This window comes from Protopterus annectens, chromosome 7.part0 (genome assembly GCF_019279795.1).
Source record: "Protopterus annectens isolate FY-2018-M chromosome 7.part0, PAN1.0, whole genome shotgun sequence".
NCBI lineage: Eukaryota > Metazoa > Chordata > Ceratodontiformes > Protopteridae > Protopterus > Protopterus annectens.
In genome coordinates, this window is record NC_056739.1 from 719,691,599 (window position 1) to 719,718,399 (window position 26,801).

Here is a 26,801-nt window from a genome sequence, read left to right on the forward strand (position 1 = left end):
TGGTTGGTTTCAGACCTTATATTGTTTGTGTGATACAAAACTTAGTGTTGTGTTAATACATAATATTAAGTATTATGGTTATATACATAATTAGTAAGTAAAACTTGGTGACAAAAGGCTGAACCACCTGTTAATCCACTTTCTAAGAAAAAAGACGTGAAATATTTTCTGCTGTCTTAGCCCCTCAAAATACAGATCATCATTTCTCACTGCCTGAAGTTATTGTCTTGAGGGCACAACTGTTTCAGCATATGTACTCAAAGACAAAAGAGCTTTGTGTTAATGTACACATGCAACCACAGTCGGCAAGTATGCTTTGAACCTCCCTTGTGGGGTCTTTGCCCTTATGTTCATGCACTGATAATTATTCCCACTCTGAGCCAGATGTAACTCTGACAAAAAGACAACAAACATACAAATAAGTAAATATATAATTGAATAAATGTGTGCCACTCTTACAGTAGTGTAGCTAGGATGGAGATAGACAGGCAACTGCTCTGCATGCAAAGTGTTGGAGACACCACAAGCCAATCACATTCCCAATCTCTTTTAATGCTCTACCAGTTGTTAAAAGCTGGTGTTGCATTTGTAGTCAAATCTGAGTGTTGGAGTGCTCCATGTGTGCTCTAAATTGCTTTCTACATTTTTTCTTTTAATTAAACTATGAGTGCTGTAGTGCTCTGAGCAGGCAGGGTATAAACTGCAGCAACTGTTTGCTACAGTTATGATTTTTTTTAATTAAAACATGAGCACCATAGCACAACAAGCAGGATATAAACTGTAGCAACTGTTTAATACATTTGTAACAAGCAGTTTGCTACAAATTATAAAGAAAGATTTTTTTTTTGTAATTAAAACATAAGCACCACAGCACTCCATGCAAGCACACTATAAAGTGTAGTATCTGCTTGCTATATTTGTAACAAGTTTGTTACAGTTTAAACAAAGACATTAATCCTTTATTTTTTTAATAAAATAAGGTAAATGAGGGTTGGGTTGGGGTGGGGCACAGAAATGGAAACTGAAAGGCTGGGGTAGGAGGTGAGAGGGGTGTCATGCATCTGGCTTTTTTTTTTTTTTTTTTGGCTCTTCACTTTATGATCATGCATAGTGATCAAGTGCACTGAACAAATGCAGCTTCAAGAAGCAATGCTTGGGATATTAAAATCTGAACAATGTGGGATCAAGCACATGAGGAGAGACCCAAGAAATATTATGCGCCACACGATCTGTGTGAACTTACATAAATTGTGATGAGATATATTAATAGTTTTCCTCCTCCCAGAGTCAAACAGCCCTCTGGATATTCTTCTAGCTTCTATACCCCACTCAACACCCAGATCCTCTGATAACTCCTTCCAGGTACCCCAGCATAACTCCTTACCAGTTAGGACCCCCAACTCTGTAGGAATTTGGCTTCTGTAGTGACTCACTTATAGTCCTGAGGAAATTAAATCCATTCATAATTATGTGAGGTGAAGCTGGGAAGTTACAGTGGCCAAGCAAAGTCCCTAGCATATGGTATGGCAAATGCAATGATGTCAGAAATGCTGCCCTGCCCCTCTGTAATCTCAGTACATGACCTGAGAGACTCCTAGTGTCCACTAGACATCACACAGGTGCCCTGCATTCCCAAACCCTACACCTAGATAGATCTGGATACCAGCTACCTCATTCTATCTGTTAGTTGGCCCACTGGTGAGTGGTGATATGTATTACTCATGAAATTTACTGGTACGTACTGGAAAATGGCTGTTCATGTTTGGGCAATGCACAGGTCTGCTTACTTTGCAGAGTTACTTTTTTGTGGAAGTCAGGATATACCAGAAATACAGGTTTCTTGTAAACAGCTGGAAGCAGCCATTACCAACACTGCATAAACTATAGTGAAATTCAAAAAACCTTGAATTTGTTATATTTATTTGGGGAGTCAGGGAAAATGCACTCTTAAAAGGAAAGGTATGAGTGAGCTTTTTTGTCACATGCATGTGTTTAAAGTTTGAAAGAATCATCACTTTTACTAATCTGTATTTCTACGTGACTTTTGCATAAAATTATCTCACACAGCCATTTTTGTTGAATGGAATATTTAAGAAATATAAATTAATTTCCTTAAGCTATAGATTTATGATTAAGTGGATAGTAAGAGAGGAAACATAGTACTCTCAGTTCTGCTCAGCAGGCTTCTATAGGACTGTGGAGAAGTAGAACCACAGTGGTGTATTTTCCCATTTTTGAACATGGGTCCAGGGTGTAACTTTAGTTTTATTATCATATACAAATTGTTACAGTAAAATACAATACTAACAACTTTAAGACATCACAAGGAGCGATTCTGTAGTTTTATTATGTACAATGTACTCCAGTAAAACTGTAATATATACGAACCAGTCTGAAATGCATTATGGGAAGTTGTATGTGAATTTGTTACAGTAAAATACAAATACTAATAACTTAATACATAACAAGGAGCAGTCTATGTTACATAATGAAATAACAGTACAATATTTCTTGATATTTGATGATGAGACTAAACATTAGGCCTGGTGACAATGTTATGTATAAAGTACTATGCAAACCAAAGGAGTTAAAATTTAGGGAATGTTCTGGTGACTAATATAGAAAATTGTAAGGGATAGAGATCAAAGAAAGGCTGGAAAGTAAAAAGACATAAAAAGTTAAGAGGAAGGATGACTAGTGGAAAATAAGAAAGATGAGAAAATAAATGATTGTGGTATTAAGACTTACAAATGAAGAACCAGTACAAGTAAGAGTGTGGCTTTGATCTCTGATGACGACTTCATAATTCTGAAAGGACATTCAATTTCAAACCAGTGAGATGTTCTGGACTTTTATCAACCATGCGGAGAAAGGCTACATTGCTTGTAAAATGGTGAAGTTATAAAAAGAAAACGAAAGAAAATACAAAGTTAATACTTCTGTTGCTTAACAGTGTGCAGGAGTAAATAAACTAATAAAATGGGTGTGGGAGTTGATGAACAGACATTTGTGTCAGTTTATGCGAGTTTGGTGTAACAACAAATAGGCAGCTAATAAACATGGGAGGAAAGGGAGTATTTACATAGTCAACCCGTTAGTTCTAGTAGGGTAAGGCAGCCCCTGAGAGTCCCAAGTATAGAAATGATGATGAAAAGATAAAATAATTACCGCTAAAATGAAGAGCTGAATGAGAAAATGAGAATAGTTTGATGAGAATATGAACATTAAGAAGAATATGGGCAGCACTGTGCTGATGGTAATCACTTAATGACTCTTTTTTTTGATCCCTGTCATAATTTTGACATCAAAAATTGCAAGCTCTTAAAACTGTGTTAAGTAGATTTACTTTCCAGGTGGTTGTGATCTCAAAGTCAGTGCACATTTGATGATGAGGTATATCAGAGACCCTTTTTCTAAATTTCTAATTTTGGGTGGTTGACTTGAAGTCCTCAGAATTGCAGTGGGTGCAAAGTGTGGTACCTACAAATTAGAATGGGTGCCCAAATCAAGATCACATCACCTCTTATCCTGCTATAACTCAGAAACCAGAGAAGTAACATTTATTTTGTAACCTATAGTATAGCCTAGTTAGGCATCCATTTACACTTTGAGATATATTAACATGCCTGCATTTAAATGAAGACCAGACAACTAAATAATACTTACAGATTGGACCAAATGAAATACCTTAAAGAAAAAACTTCTTTGTTTTTGTGCAGTACTTTTACAATATGTGCTGGAATTCTATAGGTGCTGGTACAAATGTTTCAATGTTTCTGTGCAGATGACAAGTTGCTATTGATTAATATTTTTAATTAATTTAAGTTTTAATTACCTACATAACAAAAGCACAAATTGTACAACTGCAGGCTTGGGTACTTGCGTATTATCGCAACCAGATTTACAATGTGTCATAATTCTTCATAGTATGGACAAACGAGTCATTTTGTTTCTGCATGGGTGGGTAAGCTTCTAACTATGTTTTTTTGACATACAGTAATCAGTCAGGAAGAGGAATAAGTCTGAGATTCCTCTTCGAGGATGACGATAATGCGTAACTACAGAAAGCTCCTGTAAAACAACACAGGATTAGAATGTTATGTCGATGGTATTACTGCAGTGACTGGACACTTGGACTTCAGTAACTTTTACTAGGTATCTTTCTCCTTATAAACTGAATGGGGGGAGTGGGAGGAGTATGGGGAACAATTGAACATGGCATCCACAAAAATGAGCGCTCTTTCTACCACTTCCGGGGGCCCTACTACAATCAAACACGAGTCACGCAACATATTTATTTGTAGACCTGACCAACACAGCATGACTGTAAGCCTGTTTTAATTACAGTTTCCCCTTACAGTGTACTATAACCAACTGCAGTTCAATAACGGATGCAGAAAAGTCCATGAGGTATACACTGTCTGCAGACAGCTTTCTGCCTGACACCTGCCTCAAACGTAATCAATTGTCTTCATAAACGTTTACTCCCAAGACAGCCGCTGCAACTTAGTGAATTGCCACCTCCCCCAACAGCAAAAGTTGAACTTCTAAAGTATACAGTACCCACATGTAAGACTATGTCTGTACTCTGACATATATAAACAAAGTCTATGTTAACCGCAAGTAAGAACAAAAATGACCCACAACCTGCTTTTGATCATGATGTGTTTTAAAACACACATGACGTCATTCAGAGTCTGCAGTCCACAAACAAAGTTTTTCACTTCTTTTGACTATTTATACCCATCACATCTACAAATACCCATGTCCTCATCGTAAGCAGTTCCTCTTTCTCATTTGGATTCCACAACCTGCATACTTTCTTGATTCAAGTACTTCCCATTACCTGCCATTTGGAATCTGGTTGCGATAATACGTAAATACCCAGGCTTGTTTAAAATGTCCACATCACACTGTTTTCTGTTGGGCTGTATTAATAGGTTTACTGTTCACTAGAACCAAACAAATATTACATTACAGTAGACTGGGTGCTAATTGAGTGATGTAGCTGAATGACAAAAATGATGTACAATATAATTTGCAAGTGTATGTGTGATGTGCTATTTGTACTGTTTGTTTAGTTCATCAGCTCCCTGCTCTTGGGCAAGTTGTAGGCTCTTCAACAAAAACCTGTTCCACCTGTCGTACCGCATACCCAAGTGCTTTTCATTGTTTTGCTTCAAGTGTGATATAAACAACACAGTGTTTGAGTGATACCAATTATCATAGATATTAGGCAGCTGTTAATGTCGTTTTTCTTCTTCTTGTGGCTTATCCTGACACAAGGGATTTCATCACGGTTTGCTTGCATTAAAAATAAATGCTACTACTGGGTATGTAGCATTGACATATCTAGTGGGATATAAATGATCGTCTGTGTCATGCAGGCCTCGTTATGGTAGCAATGAGGCAGTCTTACTTCTCCACATGCTAGAAGGTATGCCGGATTGTGGGACTATAATGTCATGTCTATTGACACATAGGTGGCACAAATCACAGCAGTTCACTGAATTCATTTTAGCAAGACAGATCCTCAAACACAGAAAGTAATTGTTATGGAAGTCTGGATAGTGCATGCATTATGCTCATGCAGAGAAGGTTGCAATTTTTAATAGATAGATCAAGAAAAAATATAGAACATGACATAATCAACAGTGCCAATTCTAATTTAATGAAACAGTAACTATCCTCCGGAGGCAGGCATCAGTTAACAAAGTTCTCCTGAAATAAAACTGACTAACAGATATTCTTCTGGAATTTATATTTAACTGTACATTTTAATTACCACATACAAAATCTGGACTACATATGGGCCAGTGAGGAATAGCCTCATAAGAAGGTTTGGCGTAATGCATGACTTTTCACTTCCTGGATTTTCATTCAGATTTCTGCTTGAGCAGTGACAATCTCATAAGAGCTCTATGACCCATTCATGGACCATCTGTACTTTTCTGTGTGGCGAAGAGACTCCCAGAGCTGTAGCCATTATTCCATTGGTTTGTAACACCAAAGGGGGAATGATCATTGGATCTCATTTGTAAAATAGCCTCATCACTAATCTAAACTGAGGGAAGACTTTTTAAGCTATCTCTTTCATTTTAAAAACAGTTTTTTTAAATGAAAGTTGCCAAATTCAATAATATGTAACAACATAAACATAAGACCTTATAAGGAACTGATAATTTGCAGAACTATGGAAGATATATGTAAACATAGAGCAATGAATTGCCCTTTGAACCTTACTCAAGCATAGTCTGATGTGCCTTATTTAGAAATAATATTCAGAATCTTCAATCATGGTTTTATCACTCTGGAAAAATAGGTTTAAAACACTGTAATCAATATCAGTGCATTTATATATTTTAGCTATTGCAATGAAATGACCAACACATACTGATCAGAAATGTAGTCAAAACACAGTAATTAATATTTCAACAAAGCTAAAAGAATTATCGCAATGTACTTGTTATTTGCATGTACATTAAAACAGCTGATTACCCCTGTACTCATGTTTAAGTTGTCAGAGATGTGTCCAGAAGTTATCCAAGGAAAACTATCCAGAGAAAAGGAATCAAGGATGACTTTTTTATCTTTAGTGCGAAGCCTATGTTGTTGAGAAGATTTGTGGTGATTTGTAAGGGAATCAGAGTGCCTTGATTGTTAAACACTGATCAGGCAATTATCCTGGTAATGGTACATGTATAAGTCTTGAAGTCTGCATTGAGCTATGACTGGGACAAGGCTCTTGGTGCAGACTCTTTGGGCAGTAGTGAGACCACAGGGTAAAGAATTATATTAAAAACGCAATGCCAAAGTAGAGAACCTCAAAAATAAATAACTAAATAATATGTCGTTTTGTGAACAAGAATACATAGATAATCTTTTTTTCAGATCTAGATTAACCAAAAATACACAGGCTAACAAGGGAGGGGAAGACAGGCTGCAGATTCAACATTTTCAGTTTTGGAATGTGAAGAAAAGTGTTCAATTTGGGAAGGTCTAAAATGGGCCTCCAAGTAACTTCCTTTCTGGGAACCAGAAAAAAGTCTGAAATGAAAGCCTTTTCCCAGTTGCAAAGGGGGAGACTGGCTCAATGAGAGCCCCTGAGATAGAAATTGTGAAATGACCTATGACTGAAGGTGCACTTGGCCCTTTGGAGGCTGAACTATTCCAGATGGAATGGGACCAGTTGCCTACTGGGTCCTTTAGCACACAATGGTCTGAAGTTACTGATTGCCAAAAAAAGACAGAAGGAAAGATTCCTTGCAATTTTGACAGGAAGGCTGGCATGGGGATGGGGAAGGAGAGTAAATTGGAGGCAAGAGCATTCATATTTTTTTCTTTTGGAAAGAAAATCTTTGAGACCCATCTGTCAGTTTTTATTTATTTACTTTATTTGTCATTTACTTCCTGGGAAAATCTGAATGGTTGGGTTCCTATTACCTGATCGAATGTTTAGGTTAGCAAATACCTAAATGTCAATCTGGTAATAGTAAAACCAAAAAAATGAAAACTGACAATTTAATGCAGGGAAAGAATTCCCTTGGCTGTTATGCAGATTCTGCCCCTTTCCCCACTGTAGAGTGATCTCAGAGTTGATATATTTAGTTAGAGGGGTGTTGGGGGCAAAAACCCCAGTTCATTTTGGTTTAACTTTTTTTTTTTTTTTTTTTTTTGCACCCAAGGAAATTCTTTCCCTATGTAAAATCAGCCATTCGCTGTTTTAATTTTTTCAATATTATCAGTTCGACATTTAGGTATTTGATAACCTAAACATTCAATCGGGTAATATAGATGCTGACTGGTTACAGTGCCCATTTCCAGAGGGGAACCAGGAATAAAAGCTCCAGTAACAAGACATTTAATACATGTCCCAGTAATGCAGAATTTGTAATACAAGTGTGATGACAGAAGAGACAACAGTGCAATATTTACATAACAGAGCAATATTTACATAGCAGTTCAATATTTACATAGTGCAATGTTTACATAATGCAAATGATGTGGAGAAGACACAACATATCTAGCTGGTTATCTTTATTGTGTTTCTACAATTTGAGAGATTTTTGCTTATAAAAGAGAGCTAAGATTAGACTTTACAGAAAAGCCACTCTTAAAAAGAGATGCTAGGGATAGTGGACAGTACAAAAGATGGGAAGAGTGATAAGAAAATGAATGGAGAAGAGCAAGAAGAGAGGACAGGATGACCAGAAGAAGACAAAGGATTATATTTCAACCTGATTTGATACAAGTACAGAGTCTGAGCCAGGATTGAGTGAGAAAGTATTTTAGTGAGTGTTTAAACAAGCAAGTGCTAGATATTAGTCTAACATACATCAGAATAGTGTTCCAAGCTTTGGCTACTGAGTTTGAGTACAGAGCTGTCCAATGAACTTGAGTTTATAAACTGTAAGGAGTTGCTTTTTCAAGAAGTGAAGACTCTTGGAGCGGTAGTGAGATCACAGGATAAAGAATTACACTAAAAATGCAATCCCAAAGTAGAAAACCTAAAAATAATAAATAAATAAATAAATAAATAAATAAATAAATAAATAAATAATGTGTGGCTTTTGTGAACAGGAATACATAGATAATCTTTTTCTTTTCAGATCTAGATTAATCAGAAATGCGTAGGCTAACAAGGGACGGGAAGACAGGCTGCAGATTCAACATTTTTAGTTTTAAAATGTGAAGAAAAGTGTTCAGTTTGGAAAAGTCTAAAATGGGTCTCCAAGTAGCTTCCTTTCTGGGAACCAGTAAAAGTCTGAAATAAAAGCCTTTTCCCAATTGCAGAGGGGGAGACTTACTCAATGAGAGCCCCTGAGATAGAAATTGTGAAATGACCTATGACTGAAGGTGAACTTGGCCCCTTGGAGGCTGAGCTATTCCAGATGGAATGGGACCAGTTGCCCACTGGGGCCTGTATCCATGCTCTATGATGCTTAGCACACAATGGTCTGAAGTTACTGATTGCCAAAAGAAGACAGAAGGAAAGATTCCTTGCAATTTTGAGAGGAAAGCTGTCATGGGGATAAGGAAGGAGAGTTATTAGATTGGAGGCAAGGACGTTCATATTTTTTCTTTTGGAAAGAAAATCTTTGAGACCAATTTGTCAGTTTTAATTAATTTACTTTATTTTTCATTTGCTTCCCGGGAAAGTTTGACTGGTTGGGTTCCTATTACCTGATCAAATGTTTAGGTTAGCGAATACCTAAACGTTGATCTGGTAATAGCGAAAAAAAACGCATACGATTTAACACAGGGAAATAATTCCCATGGCCTTCATGTGGATTTTGCCCCTTTCCCTACTATGGAGTGATCTCGGAGTTGATATATTTAGTTGGGGGGGATGTAAGGGGAGAAGCCCCCCACTTCATTTTGGTTTAAAATACTTTTCAGCTGAGGGAATTCATTCCCTACGTTAAATTGGCCATTCGCTGTTTTAATTTTTCGATATTACAAGTTCGACATTTAGGTATTTGCTAACCTAAACATTTGATCGGGTAATATAGATGCTGACTGGTTATAGTGCCCATTTTCAGAGGGGACCCAGGAATAAAAGCTCCAGTAACAGAACATTTAATACATGTCCAGTAATGCAGAATTTGTAATACAAGTGTGAAGACAGAAGAGGCAACAGTGCAATATTTACATAACAGAGTAATATTTACATAGCTGTGCAATATTTACATAACAGTGTAATATTTTCATAATGCAAATAATGTGTAGAAGATACAACATATCTAGCTGGTTATCATTATTGTGTTTCTACAATTTGAGAGCTTCTTGCTTATAAAAGAGAGCTATGATTAGACTTTACAGAAAAGCCACTCTTAAAAAGAGATGTTAGGGATAGTGGACAGTACAGAAGATGGGAAGAGTGATAGGAAAATGAATGGAGAAGAGCAAGAAGAGAAAGGATGATATTTCAGCCTGATGTGATACAAGTACAGTCTGAGCCAGTATTGGGTGAGAAAGTGTTTTAGTGAGTGTTTAAACAAGCAAGTGCTAGATATTAGTCTAACATTCATCGGGATTTTTTCCCAAGCTTTGGCTACTGAGTTTGAGTACAGAGTTTGTCCAAGGAACATGAGTTTATAAATTGTAAGGAGTTGCTTTTTCGACAAGTGAAGGGGCAGTTAGGTAGATAGTAATTAAGAGTACAGCTAACAGCAGGACAAACTAAGGGGTTGTATACCATTTTGTTGGCCTAGAGAAGTTGGATATCTTTGAGATAGAGAGGTAGCTTGAGACAGTTTAAGGATTCATATGCAATGACAGGAACTATGTGGTTGATTTGTTGCAAACCAAGCTGCTTTATTATAAATTAGCTCTAGTTTTGGTGTTGGGTTGGCCTGTTTATTAGTTGTAATGGACGACTCATAGAGAAGGGAAGGAAGGAGATATGAGCTATCAAGTGTATTTCTAGAGGAGTTGGTGAGAAATTTATTTGATCTATAAAACACTCCAAATTTTTGGTGTGTCTTTAATGGAATTTTGAATATGTAGGTCCAATTTAACTTTGTTGTCAATTATTACACCTAGTAGTTTGGTCGGAAAATGAATTCTATAATAGTTCTATTTAATTATGAAATTTTTAAGCTGTTTTTGTTAAGTGTTAAAGACTTAGGAAATAATAATATTTTTTTGGGGGGTTGAGGAATAGTCAATTGTCAGTTAACTAATTTTCAAAGGCATCTTATGTAATGGTTTGTTGATGAGTGCAACTATGTGCTGAGCAAATGAGTGTGGCATTATCTGTGTATTGTATCAGAGAAGCATGCTAGGAAGATGTGTGAAGACTGTTAATAAATATATTAAAGAGAAGGGGGCAATGAATGGAGTTTGTGGGACCCCAGTGCTCAGTAGGAGGAAAGGAGAGAAAGCAGACTGACAATGATTAGATAGATACCTAGCACACTAGTTCAGAATAGATTTGGATAGGTTTATAGGTTTATAGGTTCATAGGTTCATAGGTTGGTACTAGGCTATCAGCCCTAGGGCCTATACAAGCCTAGCCATAACAATTCCCTGGCTATTTCTTCCCACATTATTTACTTTCCTGGATCCCTGTCTAGCAGGGCGACTGACGTGATCCCTGGGGTGAATTTCCTTTCTCCCATCCAATCGTCAAGGTTCCTCTTGAAGAGGTCCAAAGAGGCACTCTGCTTGACATGTATGGGCAATCTATTCCAGAGTCTCACTGGGTCAGGAACCTATCCCTCCAGCATGTTTTGTTTATTGTGATGACAAGGTTTAGATCCCTGGAGCGTGTAGCTCTGAGGGATTGGGATTTCTTTAAGTGTAGCATGTCCAACAGATCTGGGTTTGAGATGGCCTTGTATGTTAAGCAGAGATCGCCTCTGAGTAGACGATATGCGACAGAGTATAGCTGGAGTTTTTTAAGGTGGTCAGCGTAGGGCATCTGCTTTAGGCCTGTGATTCTTTTAGTGAGGTATTTCTGAGGCCTTTCCAGTTGTTGTAGATGTCTTGAGGGGTACATACCAAATGGGGTGTTGTATTCTATAATGGGTCTAATGAGGGATGAGTACAGTGGGACAATGACCTCCTTTTTTCTGGATGAAAAGCCCTTCGTGATGAGGTGTGCCACATAGAAGGATTTCCTGACTGATGTGGCAATGTGGTTATCGAAGGTGAGACCACTGTCCACCTGTGTCCCTAAGTCTCTTATCACACTTTCTGTGTTTAGTGTACTGCCACCTATATGGTAATTCATGGATACATGTTTTTTCCCAAAGGGGATAACAATACATTTCTTGGCATTGAGCTTAAGCCCATGGCTCTGGCACCAAGCATCTGTTTCTGTAAGGCCCTTTTGTAGAGTATCCACATCATTTGGGGATTCAATAATGGCTCCCAGTTTGCAGTCATCTGCAAACTTTGTTAGCCAGCGTCCCTTAGTGTTGACCTGTGCTTCAGAGAAGTAGATGCCAAACAAGAGCGGCCCCAGGACTGAACCCTGAGGTACTCCACTTGTCACTTGTCTGGAGCTGGATTTGGAGTCGGCTACTTTTACAGTGTGGGTTCTATCAGTAAGCCATTTAGCAACCCATTGGGTGACATAGGGATTAATGCCCAACTTAGTAAGTTTATCTATGATTCCAGAGTGGGGGATGGTGTCAAAGGCCTTGGCAAGGTCTAGATAGGCTGTGTGGACCACCTTACCCTTGTCCATGGCTCTGGAAACTGATTCAAAGAAGTCAATCAGGTTCAGGAGACAAGATCGGCCCTTCACAAACCCAAACTGGGTGGGGTCCAGTGTTTGAAGGTTGCCAATGTCTTTGTTTATAAGTTCCATGACTAGGGTCTTTGCAAACCTAGCTGTGCAACCCAGCCCAGTTTTGTCCCTGAGTTTCTTGGAAGCCTATATGGTGGGGTATGTTAGCAAGGAGGTAGATAAGGATTATGTTGGGGGGTATGTTAGTTGGGTATTAATTTACTTTCTGTCAACCTGTGTCCAAGGAAATGGAGGCCAGAGCATGGATGAAATTCTGATCTTCCATCCAGTGATGAAGGTTTCTTTTGAACAGGGTCGGGGATGAACTCTTCTCTATGTAGATGGCGAGCCTATTCCACAGTGCATAGATCCATTCAAATACAAATCAGTCCCTCCAGCAGGTTCTGTTTATTTCACAGACAAAGTTCAGGTCTTTGGATCTAGTGCTTCTGGTGCTGTTTGTCTTGTGGATGTGCAAGAGATCTATCAGAGCTGGGTCTGAGGATGCCTTATATGCTAGGCATAGATAGCATATCAGTAACTTGTAGGAGAACAACTACAGAGACAAGACGTTAAGGCAATTTGTGTAGGACAGGGTATTCATACCATGGACTCTCCTGGGGTGGAACCTTTGAGAGCATTCCAGCTGTTGCAAGTGCCTAGTTAGGTATATGCCAAAGGGAGCATTGCACTCAATGATGGATCTGATAAGGATGAGTAGAGTGGTGCTATTACTTCCTTGCACCCTTGCTTATGAGATGGGTGACAGAGAATAACTTTCTTACCATTTTGGCTACAAGTTGGTCAAATGACAGATTACTGTCTACATATGTTCCCAGATCTCTTTCTACTGGGTCAACTTTTACAGGTATTTTATCGATTTAGTAATTAACTTAGGTGGGTGATTTTCTAAAGGACACTATAATGCATTTCTTTGCATTGAGTTTTAATCCATGACTTTCACATAGTCATTTGTTTGTGGTAGACCATTTTGCAGAACACTGGTGCCATGGGGGCATCTATGATACCACCGAATTTACAGTCATCTGCAAACTTAGTGAGATAGAGAACTTTGACAATAACATTGAATTCTGAGAAGTAGATGCCAAACAGGAGCAGGTCCAAAGTGGATCTCTGAGGTACTCTGTTGGTGACCAGTCTCTTGATGGAAGTAGTCTCACTGATTCTGACTTCTTGGGTCCTATCTATGAGCCAGCTGCCAGTCCAGTGAGTTATGCAGGGATTTATGCCTAGTTCTGAGAATAGGTCAACAGTACCAGAGTGGGATATTGAAATGAATGTCAAGGTAGCTGGTAAGCACCATTTTTTCCTTATCCATAGTCATGGTGACCCACTCAAGGAAGTCTACCAGGTTAACTTCACTTAACAAAACCAAACTGGGTTGGGGCCAATGTCTGTAGGTTGCCAATGTCCTTGCTGATAATTTCCATGCAAATTCATTCTATGGCTTTGCATATTAAACTTGTCAGACTGATGGGTCTGTAGTTCCAAGGGTTAGTTGATTATCCACCATTATGAACAGGGCTGACTGTTGCAGCCCTCCATTCACCTGGCATCTAACCTGTTTTGAAACTGTAGTTGAACAGCATCTCAAGTCATCCTGCTACAATACGTTTTAGGCTAAGTAAGAGATAACTGGGGATACTGTCCGGGCTCATTGAAGCAGTGCTTTTGGCCTTAGTGAGTGACTCCAGGATCTGCACTCTGTTGACATCGGGGGGAGGGCATGATAGAAGGGATTTCACACAGGACAGTGGGGGGTGAATGTAAAGGTAAATTTATCAGCCAGTAGATTTGCTATGTCACTTTGGTCCCTGAAAGTTGTGCCATTTACCACCAGTTCTGCAGTTTGCTGAGCATCACCTCTAAGGTTCCTGACACAGCTGTAATTGAACATGTGACACTAGAATGATCCAATCTGACTTCCTTTAAGACTGTGTGAGAAGATATTTGTAATCTAGTAAAGGAATGCCCTATTTACCCCTTAGATGGCTCTTCAGTTGTCCAAAAAGATCTATCCATAACAGAACTTTTAAAATGTATAAAGCCAGCCCATTATAAGCCTCTAAGAAAAAACATGACCCCAGAAAACTTGTGCTAATAAAATAAGTACAGCCTGAGATGGACCTAAGAATACCATTCTTCCTATAAGTACAGCCTGAGATGGACCTAAGAATACCATTCTTCCTATAAGTACAGCCTGAGATGGACCTAAGAATACCATTCTTCCTATAAGTACAGTCTGAGATGGACCTAAGAATACCATTCTTCCTATAAGTACAGTCTGAGATGGACCTAAGAATACCATTCTTCCTATAAGTACAGCCTGAGATGGACCTAAGAATACCATTCTTCCTATAAGTACAGCCTGAGATGGACCTAAGAATACCATTCTTCCTATAAGTACAGCCTGAGATGGACCTAAGAATACCATTCTTCCTATAAGTACAGTCTGAGATGGACCTAAGAATACCATTCTTCCTATAAGTACAGCCTGAGATGGACCTAAGAATACCATTCTTCCTATAAGTACAGCCTGAGATGGACCTAAGAATACCATTCTTCCTATAAGTACAGCCTGAGATGGACCTAAGAATACCATTCTTCCTATAAGTACAGCCTGAGATGGACCTAAGAATACCATTCTTCCTATAAGTACAGCCTGAGATGGACCTAAGAATACCATTCTTCCTATAAGTACAGCCTGAGATGGACCTAAGAATACCATTCTTCCTATAAGTACAGCCTGAGATGGACCTAAGAATACCATTCTTCCTATAAGTACAGCCTGAGATGGACCTAAGAATACCATTCTTCCTATAAGTACAGCCTGAGATGGACCTAAGAATACCATTCTTCCTATAAGTACAGCCTGAGATGGACCTAAGAATACCATTCTTCCTATAAGTACAGCCTGAGATGGACCTAAGAATACCATTCTTCCTAGTAGTTTGGGATGGGAGGTGATAACAAAAGCTTTGGAGAGGTCTAGAAAGAGGGAGGAGACTAATTTACTGTTATTCCTGACCTTAATGATGGTGTCTAGGAAGGACATGATGGCAGTTGTACTATGTGTGGGTCTGAAGCCATGTTGGGTCATAGTGAATAGGTTTGCATGAAGTAAGAACTGTAAGAGTTGTGTGAGGATCCATTTTCCAATGTTTTAGAGAGAGTGGATAGTAAGATATTAAGGGTGAAGTTTTAAATATTATTCCAATTTGGCATCAACATAGTCAATGTAGCATTTGTAATTAATCTCTAAATTAAATTTATATGTTTCAGAAACTGGACATTTTTTTTGAAAAGCTTTTACTATCAAGTCAAATCAATTTACGTATAATGAAATTCATTTTTACAGTGATAGACTTCCTCACATTATAATGCATTTTATTTTGGGGTATCTGATATACCTGAATCTCCTGAATATATGCAAATAATTACATTTAAAATGAAGACTTAAGCTCTGGTAATACATGGCTTGAGAGCTGGAAAGAACACCTACAGATATGATGCAAATTTATAGATTGTAAATCAAATTAATTTTTGATCATATCACTTGGTTAATATGTCACTGCAAGGAACAGTGTTGGAAAAAAGGAAGGGTGGAAGAATCTTTAATGGAATTTGGCATTACTGAGCTTTAGCTACACAGACTCCAGTATTATAGCTGGGCCATAAACTGAACCAGTATATTTGGACAGGCAATATAACGTAATAAAAACATAGGAATAGTAAGCTCAGATCCTGGAGGTTTCATTAGTGTGTTTATTACAATTCGCTAGAATGAATTTTCTTTAATGAACACATTCTATGAAGATTGTAATAATAACTGACTTTTCAAAATAATGGCTTTCTAAACTAGGATATCAGCAGCACACAGATAGGAAAGTTAACAAATAAAAAGAAGAAAGATCAATGCCAAATAGAAACATGCGAATTTGGACCTCCCAGACAGTAAGCCTCAGTCATCTAGAACTCAGCTAATATGAAAGCAAATCTACAATTAGTACAACCTCAGCCAATAAAAACTCAATAGAAGTGCATCATTAACACAAGCAGAACAGTGCATACTCAGACAAACTCCATCAAAGTGCAGGAATAGTCAGGAATGCCAACTTAATGCATAACCCTCACAAAAACGAAAGTAACAGCCAGCAAAACATTGAACACTGTGAAATATTACTCAAACTAAAAGTGACTAAATAAAATGGTCATGGCAAACTGACAGACATAATAGCAAAAAAAAAAAAAAAAAAAAGATAAAGAAACCAAATTTCCATCCCTAGACAGTCAGCTAGTCACCCCATCTACAGACATACCTAGAGTGAAAACAAGAAAACAGTCCACAATATTTAGCTTCTGTGATTACTACCTTGTGAAACTTCAAGTGGTAAAACAGGATAAGTTATAATGTTAAGTTGTCTATCTCACCTTCATTCTTGCTGGTTGGGTTCGGAGCTGATCCTCGGCTCCGACTCGGCCATCTACTAAAGCTCGAGAGCTATTTACTGGCTCGAGGCCTCCCCTTATCTCACAATGATTGGCGCTAGATACCCAGATCTTGTTTGTCGCTTCAGCTACAAGGTTGCGCTTTTACTGGCTCAGGTCGTATTGATCTTTTTTTTTGTATTACTAGCTTATTTACCTTGTATTTTTCTTAGATATAAATTGTCTTTCCCTTGTAGTGTAGTTAGACTGTGTATCCCCTAGTTTGTCCCACTAAGGAAACTCGTTCTCTGTTAGAGAGTTTCTACCCATCCCCCCCTTATTTCTCTCTATTAGTGGCTAACCCCATCCTTGTTGTACCTATAGGAGTAGTGTTTAGCCTTGTAGTATGTGTACATATTTATTAAGGATAGTTGTCATTAAGTGTGTGCGATAGTTTTTTGTGGTTATTATTGTTAGCTTAACTAGTGCGGGTGTGTGAGTGTTTCTGTGTGCCTTGTTTAAGCACTAGTTTAATTTTTCTCTCTTTAGTATCCCCGGGCCAGTATGTCCAAGGATACTAAGGTTTCAGGCTTCAAGAAGAAGATGTCTCTGACAGACGGTCCCACTTCTTGTGTTTATTGTTTGGGTTCCCTACACTGCCTTCAGCCCAAGAGTCCTGCAGGAGCATAGGAACAAGCTTATTTTGAGAGGCTTACTTAAGCCAGAGGGATCCCCTGTGAAGCCTCAGTCGGGAAAATCCTCAAAGCTCGCCAAGCCGTCGGCTCCCAGTTTGGAGCTGTCACCGGGTGGAGCATCGGCCTCCTCTTTGGCTCCGGCATCCCTGGACCTCAATCGGCTCCGACTTTAGTGTCGGAACCATCATTGGGCCAAAAACATTCTAGGTCCCCTTCCCTAGAATCGGTTTGTTCAGCTCCGAGGTCACCATTGCTTCAGTCGGAACGAAGCCATAGGTCCCACTCCTCTCTGTCCTCCAGGTTATCCGATCATGACTTGGAGAGGGTGGTCAGTAGACTCCTTAAATCGCAGACCCTGGCCAAAATGTTAACCAGCCCTTCTCAGCAGACTGTGACTGTCCCGGTGTCTTCAGCAGTTCCTCCTCCAACTCCCTTTTTGTGTTCGGTGCTGGAGCTGGTTGGGGCTCGAATCTTGGAAACGTCGGAGCCGATACCACATCTTTCAGCTCCTTCATCGGCTCTGATCTCTTCATTGGTTCCTTCCTTGGAGGGATCTCGGCACCGGGACTCCCACGTTGGCTCCAAGGGGGCGAGTGGCATCAGACCCTTGTCCGACCCCATTCTTCCTCTCGGGGCTTCGGCACAGGTGAGCTCGGCCCCGACATCAGCCTCAGAGCCGTGCCTCTCAGTGCCGGGAGGGGTTCACATCTCATCGGAGTGGGGACCCTCTGCCCTGCCTAATAGGGGCACCTTCAAGGTCATGAGGAGCGTGCTGACTCCTGAGTCGGCTCCTCGATCGGCCCCTTCGGCTCCTCCCCCCATGGTGCCTGCATCAGTCTCTGTCCACCCTCCTGACCCCAAGCGTGGAGAACAGATGCTCCAGGTCACCCCATTGGGCATATCTTCCTCTTCTGAGGCCTCCCCTGATCATTCAGAGGAGCCCCCTCGGAAGATAAAATGTAAGAGGAAACATGTCGACTCCCCCGAGTCAGTCACGTCTGATACCGACTTGGAGGATTCGGAAGGGTCCCCAAGATCCCCCTCTGAGGATGTCTCTTTTTCAGACATCCTAGAGATCCTTAAGCAGAGGGGTAACTGGACTGCCCCTAACCCTTCCGAGGATGAGTCGGTATACCTGGACGCGTTTGGTTCTTGCTCGTCCACCTCTTGGGTGTCTCCACCCTTCGACCCGCTCATGGAAGTAGTGGCTCGAAGGGAGTGGTCAGTCCCGGACACAGTGGAACCAACTCTCCGCAGGCCAACTAAGTTCATTACAGCCTCACCCAACAAACAATTTTTGACAAAAGGTGTCCCCGTTGATGCCATGGTGGTGGCAGCAGCCACTAAGAAGGAGATGGCTGACCCGTCGATGCCTGTCCATCCACCTATTAAAGAGTCTAAGACAATGGACAGGTACGGGAAATGGATGTTTTCCTCAGCGACCTTTTCCATGCAGTCGCTGAATTATCTGTGCCATTTCACCCACCTTCAAAGGGATCTTCTCAAGGAACTGGGTGTTACCCTTCAGGATCCATCAGCTGCGGGGGCTCAGGATAAGATTAACTCCCAGCTGGCGACCCTTAACTCTATCGTCAACTCCTCCATGCGGCTCATTTCTTATACAACCGATGGGGTGAGTAGGGCCGCAGGTACAGGCGTGGCTTTGAGAAGACATGCCTGGATGGGGTTATGTAACTTTGCTGACCTCTTTAAGGCGTCCTTCACCAATACCCCCTTGGATGGTTTGTCTCTGTTTGGACCACAGGTGAAGGATACCCTTAAAGGTGTGAGCAGGAAGGGAAGATTCTCTCTGCCGTGGGAGTCCATTTTTCTACTCCCTCTAGTCCATACCCTAAGGGTCAGAAGAGTGGGAAAATGTGGTTTTGGAAACCCCAGGGAGTTGTGCCTGACACACGTGGTGAGTTTCCCTCCAGGGGCAGGGGAGGGAACAAAAATAGACGCCGCCCGAGGGGCAGAGGGGGTCCACAAAATCAGGGTAGCAGAGAATCTTTCTCTGACAAACCCTTTAAGCACCCCTGAGGGGCTGCCTGACTGTCCACCTTTGGAGGCAGTCAGGGGAAGTTTGTCACTGTACCCAGAAGCCTGGTAATTCCTCATACAAGACAAATGGGTACGGTCCATTATATCCGAGTGTTACAAAATCTCCTTTGTCCACACCACTGTACAAACAACCAAGTCCCTTCCAGATGTTCCACCCGGTCTAAGGGAACAAGCAGTGCCAAAAATTTCAAAACTGCTAGAAAAAAGGGCCATCCAGCCAGTCCCAGCAGACCAGCAAGGATCCGGAATTTACTCCAAGTTCTTTTTGGTACTAAAAAAGACAGGGGACTGGAGACCCATTTTGGATCTCAGCAGGTTAAACAAATCTGTTCAAAGAACGAAGTTCCAGATGGTCACGCTTCAGTCCATTCTACCCTTTTTGGGTCAGGACAACTGGATGTGCTACATAGACCTTCAGGATGCATACTACCATATCAAAATGGACAGGTGCTCCAGAAGGTTTCTCTGCTTCCGGCTGGGAGCCAGTCACTATCAATTCAGAGCCCTGCCCTTTGGTCTCACCACAGCCCCCAGGGTATTCACCAAATGCATGGCAGTGGTTACGGCTCACCTGAGACAGCGAGGATTCCAGGTGTTTCCATATCTAGATGACTGGCTCCTTACTGCTTCCACCAGGCATCAGCTACTGCGAGCCAGGGATTATACCATCCAAACTTGCTCCGAGCTAGGTATCTCAATACATTTTGAAAAGTCTGCATTGTTGCCTTGTCAGTCTATAACCTTTATAGGCGCAAGATTAAATACAAAAGAGCTGTCTGCAAAACTTCCTCTAGACAGAGTGTCAGACATTCACCGGCATGTGCAGGTCTTACTACAGTGCAAGAGGATTCAGGCCAGATTTGTACTAAAAACATTGGGTCTTATGGCAGCAGCAATCATATTAGCTCCTCTGGCTCATTTCCACATGCGGATTCTTCAGTGGATGCTTTTTACCCAATGGTCCTTTCAGCAACTGACGATGTCTCACGAGATAACAATCACTCAATCATGCAAAGACCACCTGGCTTGGTGGATGGTCTCCCCTCTAGTTCTCCAGGGCAGACCATTTGTTCTTCCTCCTCCTGTTGCCACAGTGACCATGGATGCCTCCCTGATTGGGTGGGGGGGGGGCATTTTCAGGGCAGGACTGTCCAAGGCACTTGGCAACTTTTAGAGTACCACCTGCACATAAATGTCTTGGAGATGAGAGCGGTGCTTTTAGTGTTGCAAGCTCTTCAAGACTCTCTACCCACCGGGACTATTGCAATTCAAACAGGCAATATGTCTGTAGTGTGGTACATCAACAAGCAGGGCAGAACCAAGTCCTATCCCTTATGTTGAGAAGCACTCAGACTCTGGCAGTGGGCAATCTCCTCTCAATGGATTCTGATAGCAAAGCACATCCCCTGGAAGTCCAACATCATACCGGACAGGCTAAGCAGAGCTATTCTCATGCCTCATGAGTGGTCTCTCAATCAGTCAGTAGCGGACAAAATTTTCCACAGATGGGGTCAATCTCGCTGCGACCTTTTTGCAACTCCTCTCAACAGCAAGTGCGACGATTTCTTCACTCTCTTCCCCCTCCCCAGCCACTCCCCCAGAGACGCTCTAATTCAAGATTGGCCCCAGGGTCTTCTGTATACATTTCCACCTTTTCCCCTAATTCCCAAACTATTCAGAAGGCGACCGCATTTGGATCCAGGATGATCGTCATTGCCCCTTACTGGCCTCGACAAATTTGGTTCCCATTCCTGCATCGTCATCTGCTGGAGCAGCCTTGGAATCTGGACCCAGTGCCAGGCCTCTTGGCCCATCAGTCGGGCGGGCTGCACCAATCCCTTCAGTCTCTCAACCTCACAGCTTGGTTGCTCCACTTCCAACCTTAGCCAGGCTTCCACATATTTATCAGTTGGTGCGTTAAATCATCCTTTCTTCGCACAAATCTACCACCAGGAAGACTTATGCTAGTAAGTGGAAACGTTTCTCTTTCTGGGCAGAGGCTAGGAATATAGACCCCTTAACAGCCCCTGTCCATCACGTTCTAGATATTTTAGCAGAACTTTTTCAAGCTGGTTCCTCGTCTGCCTCCATTAGGGTCCAATTAGCTGCTATCGCAAATTTCCACGCTGGCCTGTCAGAAACCAGCATCATGTCCCACAAACTTTGCAAGGCCTTTCTTAAAGGGACTATTTTGCTTAGGCCCCCAGTCAGAGATCCCCCGCCTCCGTGGGATTTAAATTTGATATTAGCATCCTTGATTCTCCCTCCTTTTGAACCTGCGGCTTCCTGTTCCTTAAAATTACTCTCCTGGAAGACTCTCTTTTTAGTAGCCATCACCTCAGCTAGGAGAGTTTCGGAACATCAAGCCCTCTGTATTCATCCTCCTTACCTTGTGTTTCACAAGGATAGAGTTACACTCAGGACTAATCCTTCTTTTCTGCGCAAGATACCTTCTGAAACAAACCTGAATCAGACTATTGATCTACCTGTCTTTTTTCCTAACTATTCGAACAAAGTTGAACAAAAGTTACATCAATTGGACGTTCATAGGCAATTATGTTTTTATTTGGATAGGACTAAGCAAACAAGAAAATCAGACCAACTCTTCCTGTCCTATGCTGAGGGCAAACAGGGCCTGCCAGTTTCTAAAGTAACCTTATCCAGGTGGTTGTCCTGTATTATTACTTTGATTTATCAGCTGAGACATAAAAAACTCCCTACTAAACCTAAAGGTCATTCCACCAGAGCATTAGCTACTTTGGTAGCTTTTCAAGCTAGACTACCAATGGAATCTATTTGTCCTGCAGCCACATGGGCCACTCCTCATACCTTCATTTCACATTATAAGTTGGATATGGCCTTTAGGAGTAGAGCTGATTTTGGTTCCATTGTGCTCAAGAGTCTGTTCCGATGAGCTACCCAGGACTAAGGTACTAGGGACGCTGTCCCAACCAGCAAGAATGAAGGTGAGATAGACAACTTAACATTAAGAAGTTATGTACCTACCATAATGTTCCATGTTAGTTGTCTTCTTCTTGCCTTCTTTCTTGCATCCCACCCTCCATCCCCCTAGCCTGGACAGACCGAAAAGAGTCCCTTTTTTGAGGCCTTCTTCCTCTGGCTGAGTCTTATCTGGGTTACGTCCTCCTCTGTTTTAGTACTGTAGGTAAACCTTGTAGTTTGGACAGGTGTCCTTAAAATTTTTTCTATGGTGTTAGCTCTGCCAAACGAGATCTGGGTATCTGGTGCCAAGCACTGAGGGATAAGGGGAGGCCTCGAGCCAGTAAATAGCTCTCGAGCTTTAGTAGATTACCGAGTCGGAGCCAAGGATCATCTCTGAACCCAACCAGCAAGAAAGAAGGCGAGAAGAAGACAACTAACATGGAACGTTATGGTAGGTACATAACTTCTTATTTGTGAAGATACAGTTGCAAAAATGAAGCTTAATGAAGTCTTCTTAAATTGTTCAAAATGACTGGCGATCTCATTGAATTTTGTACTATTGTTTGTTAATGTTTCGTTATTACAGCGCTTGATGTTTATAGGACTAATTTCTTATATTCCTGCTCTTTCCAATGGGCAGGTTCATTAACAAAGATCTAAGTAGTTTCCCCTAAGTTAATGCGCTGATAGATCTTCACCTTTGCTTATCAGATTAGGTAATAGTACGCAGGAAAGTAGACCATCTTTGGGATTAAGAAACAGGCCTATGGAATACAAAAGCTTGAAATATGTTGTATACAAGAAGGCTAGCCCGCCTGCATCCCTCACACCCCGTGCTGCTATATAGACCAACTTCAAGAATGCACTACAGTGGTGAAAGACAAAAACACAGAACACAATATGCAATGATATACAATGATCATAGCAAGTAACTATAAATTTTCATAGTTCTAAAAAAGATGGTAGCACATGGGTTTGATATGCTGTGCTTGACATTTTGTGGTCAGTCTTCTAGGATTCAAAAATTACAGACATTTGCTGTAATGAATCTATCCACATCTCATCTCATGATACATCCCAAAATTCATAAGCAATTAAAGTGAAAACTCAAAGCTTTGATTACAGTTAAATAGTAATGCACCATTCATGGTAGCAGGACCTTGGGTAAAGTACATTCATAGATATGCCTTGAATTCAGATGAGAAAAACTGATGAGCATAGAGGAAACATGTTCCACAATGTATGCACATGTGCTAAGACTCAGAGTCTAGAAGACAGCAAGAGTTGCACAGTACTTTACAGGTTCAACTACATTGATTACATCTGTTTTTTTCACAATGAAAAGGGGAATGGATATGGGAGAATAGGACATTTGGAAAAATAGGCAGTAAGCAAAGGATAATACAAACAGGAAAGAGGAAGGTAAGGAGGGTGTGGGGGAAGGGAGGGGACACCTTTTTGTGCCACAGGTCCTCACATACCACATACCATATAACATACACAAAGACTAGTGGGGTAGTTGCTAACACACTGAGTGGGGGCAGGAGGGTGGATTCTGGCAGGTAGGAACAAAGGGAGAACACTTGATGGGATCTGTAATAGATGGAAAATATATGTTGCCGATTTGCTCTGCCACATTGATTATTCAGCTTTGCAATCCACTGACTCCCTCACTTTAGTAATGTGGATCACCATGTCATTATACTACCATTAGCATTAAATCCAGACTACTTGGTTGCTCGGCCACCACTACTCAAACTCACTGTACCTATGAATATTACCCACTCTGTATGTGACTCCTTTCATTATTCCCCTGCCTTTTTATTGCTGTTCAGGATACTACATCCAGAGGGTTGCTCCCAGCCATAAAAAAGTATGATCTTACAATATATATGACACAGAGAGTTGCCAGAGTTGCCTCTAGCTTCTGATAAACTGAGTGTAACTTCTTGTCTTGCATATGTATTGGAGGGTAGCTCAACCTCACATATTTTATATTTACTTATATTTTATATCTATATTTTCTAATCAGCACACCCAGATTTGGTGATGTTGTTGAAGATATTAGTTTAGAAATTTCAAAAAAGAAACATTGGAATGCAGACTTTTTTGTTTTGGACAAGGAAAGATTAGCAGATTTACCCATTGACTTGTTACAGTTGTGATTGTAACGAACAGGTTAAACATAGATTTCAGTGGATTTTTCTGAAAATGTAAAATAAATATTCTGTATTTCAGTGTGTAGAGTGCACTTAGTTAGAACTCTTGGCAAAAACATGTAGCTTGGCATTCATTGTTATTAAGAATGAGAAGTAAAATGTTTTATCTCATAAAATGTGCAGCTTGTGAAATTTATTATCTACAAGCAGGACAAGACAAACTCTTCTATGCAACTGTGTCTTGTCAATATTATTCGCAAGATAGGCCAAGGACGAAAGGAGTTATTCTTCAGGAACAGAAGGTTTAAGATATGGAAAACAAACTGTCAGCAGACCAGCTTGAGAGGAAAGACATATTATTCTGGCAAATTTCCAAAACTGCTGATGCAGGCAGAAAAGACACTATAAAGATTGGGGCTTTTTCTTTTGTATGAGAGACTTTGATTTTCTTATCCTTACAGATCTGATGCTGTAAGCTGAAGTACGGCTTTGTTATTTGTGTATATCTTTCATTGTTAAACTAGATGTCTGCTTCATATGAAGAATAAATGTTGTGTTTTCATTGAGTAACGGCACAGACTACCTGAATAGTGTAGTACAACTTTAAATTTTTACAACTGTATATTGAAGCAGTTTTTTAAGTAAATAGAAGGAGTTAATTTGTTTCTGGGAAAAGTTCTTAGAATGAGGTGAATTCCTTTCCAGGTTTCACCTTCAGATTACATTTGATGCACTTGGTTGATACATTGATGGCTAAGGGCTATTTTCAGATAGATTTGAGGATAGGGGAAATATTTTGGAATCAAATAATGCCTCATCTGCATTTCTGCTGAACATTAAAAGTAAGATTCAATAAAAAAAATGTCAGCACACTCTCTGGATATATAAACACAATTCTGAGGAAGTTAGTATGAAGAATGACCTAAACCTGAAGAAATCAGTTGAATATTCAAATACTTCAGAGCACTTGTATGTTTATCTTGCAATGAGTTATGAAACCAAACCCAGATGATTTAAAATCTTCATTTGGAAATGTCTGCAGAGATATTTTTCTATCCTTTTAGATTTACAATCAGATTTATTCTGGGACAGATGTGTCTATTTGGAGATGATGATGCAGTAATTTACACTCCTGCATTCATATCTTTTGCGAAGGCCTAGTGTTGGAGACATTTACAAAGGACATTCAAGAAATGTTGTAGGACCTTTGTTAAGACTGGCTAAAACTGATGCCTGAATTTTTTTTTCTTGGCTCCATTAATGATGAAAACTGGAGTGTTCATTAATGAAGGTTGATGTGAGGAAGATACTGTTACCACTTTACCATTGAAAAATGGGTGGCTCCGTTGCCTCCCAGAATGACGGATGACATGACACCAGTATTTCTACAAAAGTATACATTTCTTTCGGTAAGTACCTAGACTGCATAAAACTATCTTACCACAATTATGTGCTAAAGTCTAAAAACATATTTTTCCTTTTGCTGTGTGTGCATGTATGTGTTTGAGAAGTATTTCTGTCTGCTTGTGTGCGAGTGAATGCGTGCCTGAAAGCAGTATGTATGTGTGTGTGCATGCAGAGCAGGTTGTGTTCGTGAAACCAGTGTGTGTGTTTTTCTGAATGCAGAACTCGGTATGAATGTGTGTGCCTGTAAATGAGCTGTGCATGCTTGCGTGTTATTGAGTTACCGATGCATGAGAGAATGAACTGTGTTTGTATGTGTGTGTGAAAGCAGAATGTCTGCGTGTCTGTGAGTATGAGAGATGTGTGTGTGTGTCATGTACCTGGCAATCTAGTTAGGGTGCCAGCAAAAGCATATCCTTTTTTTATCTTATTCCCCTGAAACTCATGGTACTGAGAGGTGTAGACTAACTGTAATAAACCGATCACTTACATTGTATCAATCAGCTTATTACTGTGGAGTCCGTTTTTTTTTTTTCACTTTGGTTCTTGAGGAAGGGAATTGGTGCTGTCGTTAGACGGCAGAGCAGAGGGTTGCACATCTAACTGCACTAAGCCAATCGCTAACATTGCAGCGATCGGCTTAGTAACTGTGGAGTTTGTTTTGTTTTTTTGCCTTTCCCAGAGCTGAGGGCTGTACATCAAACAGTAATGAGCCAGTTGGCTTATTACTGTACAGTTCATTTTTTTTTTCTTTTACATTTTAGTTCTTACTGAGGGGAATTGGTGCTGCCATTAAATGGCAGAGCAGAGGGCTGTACATCAACCAGTAATAAGCCGATCGGCTTAGTACTG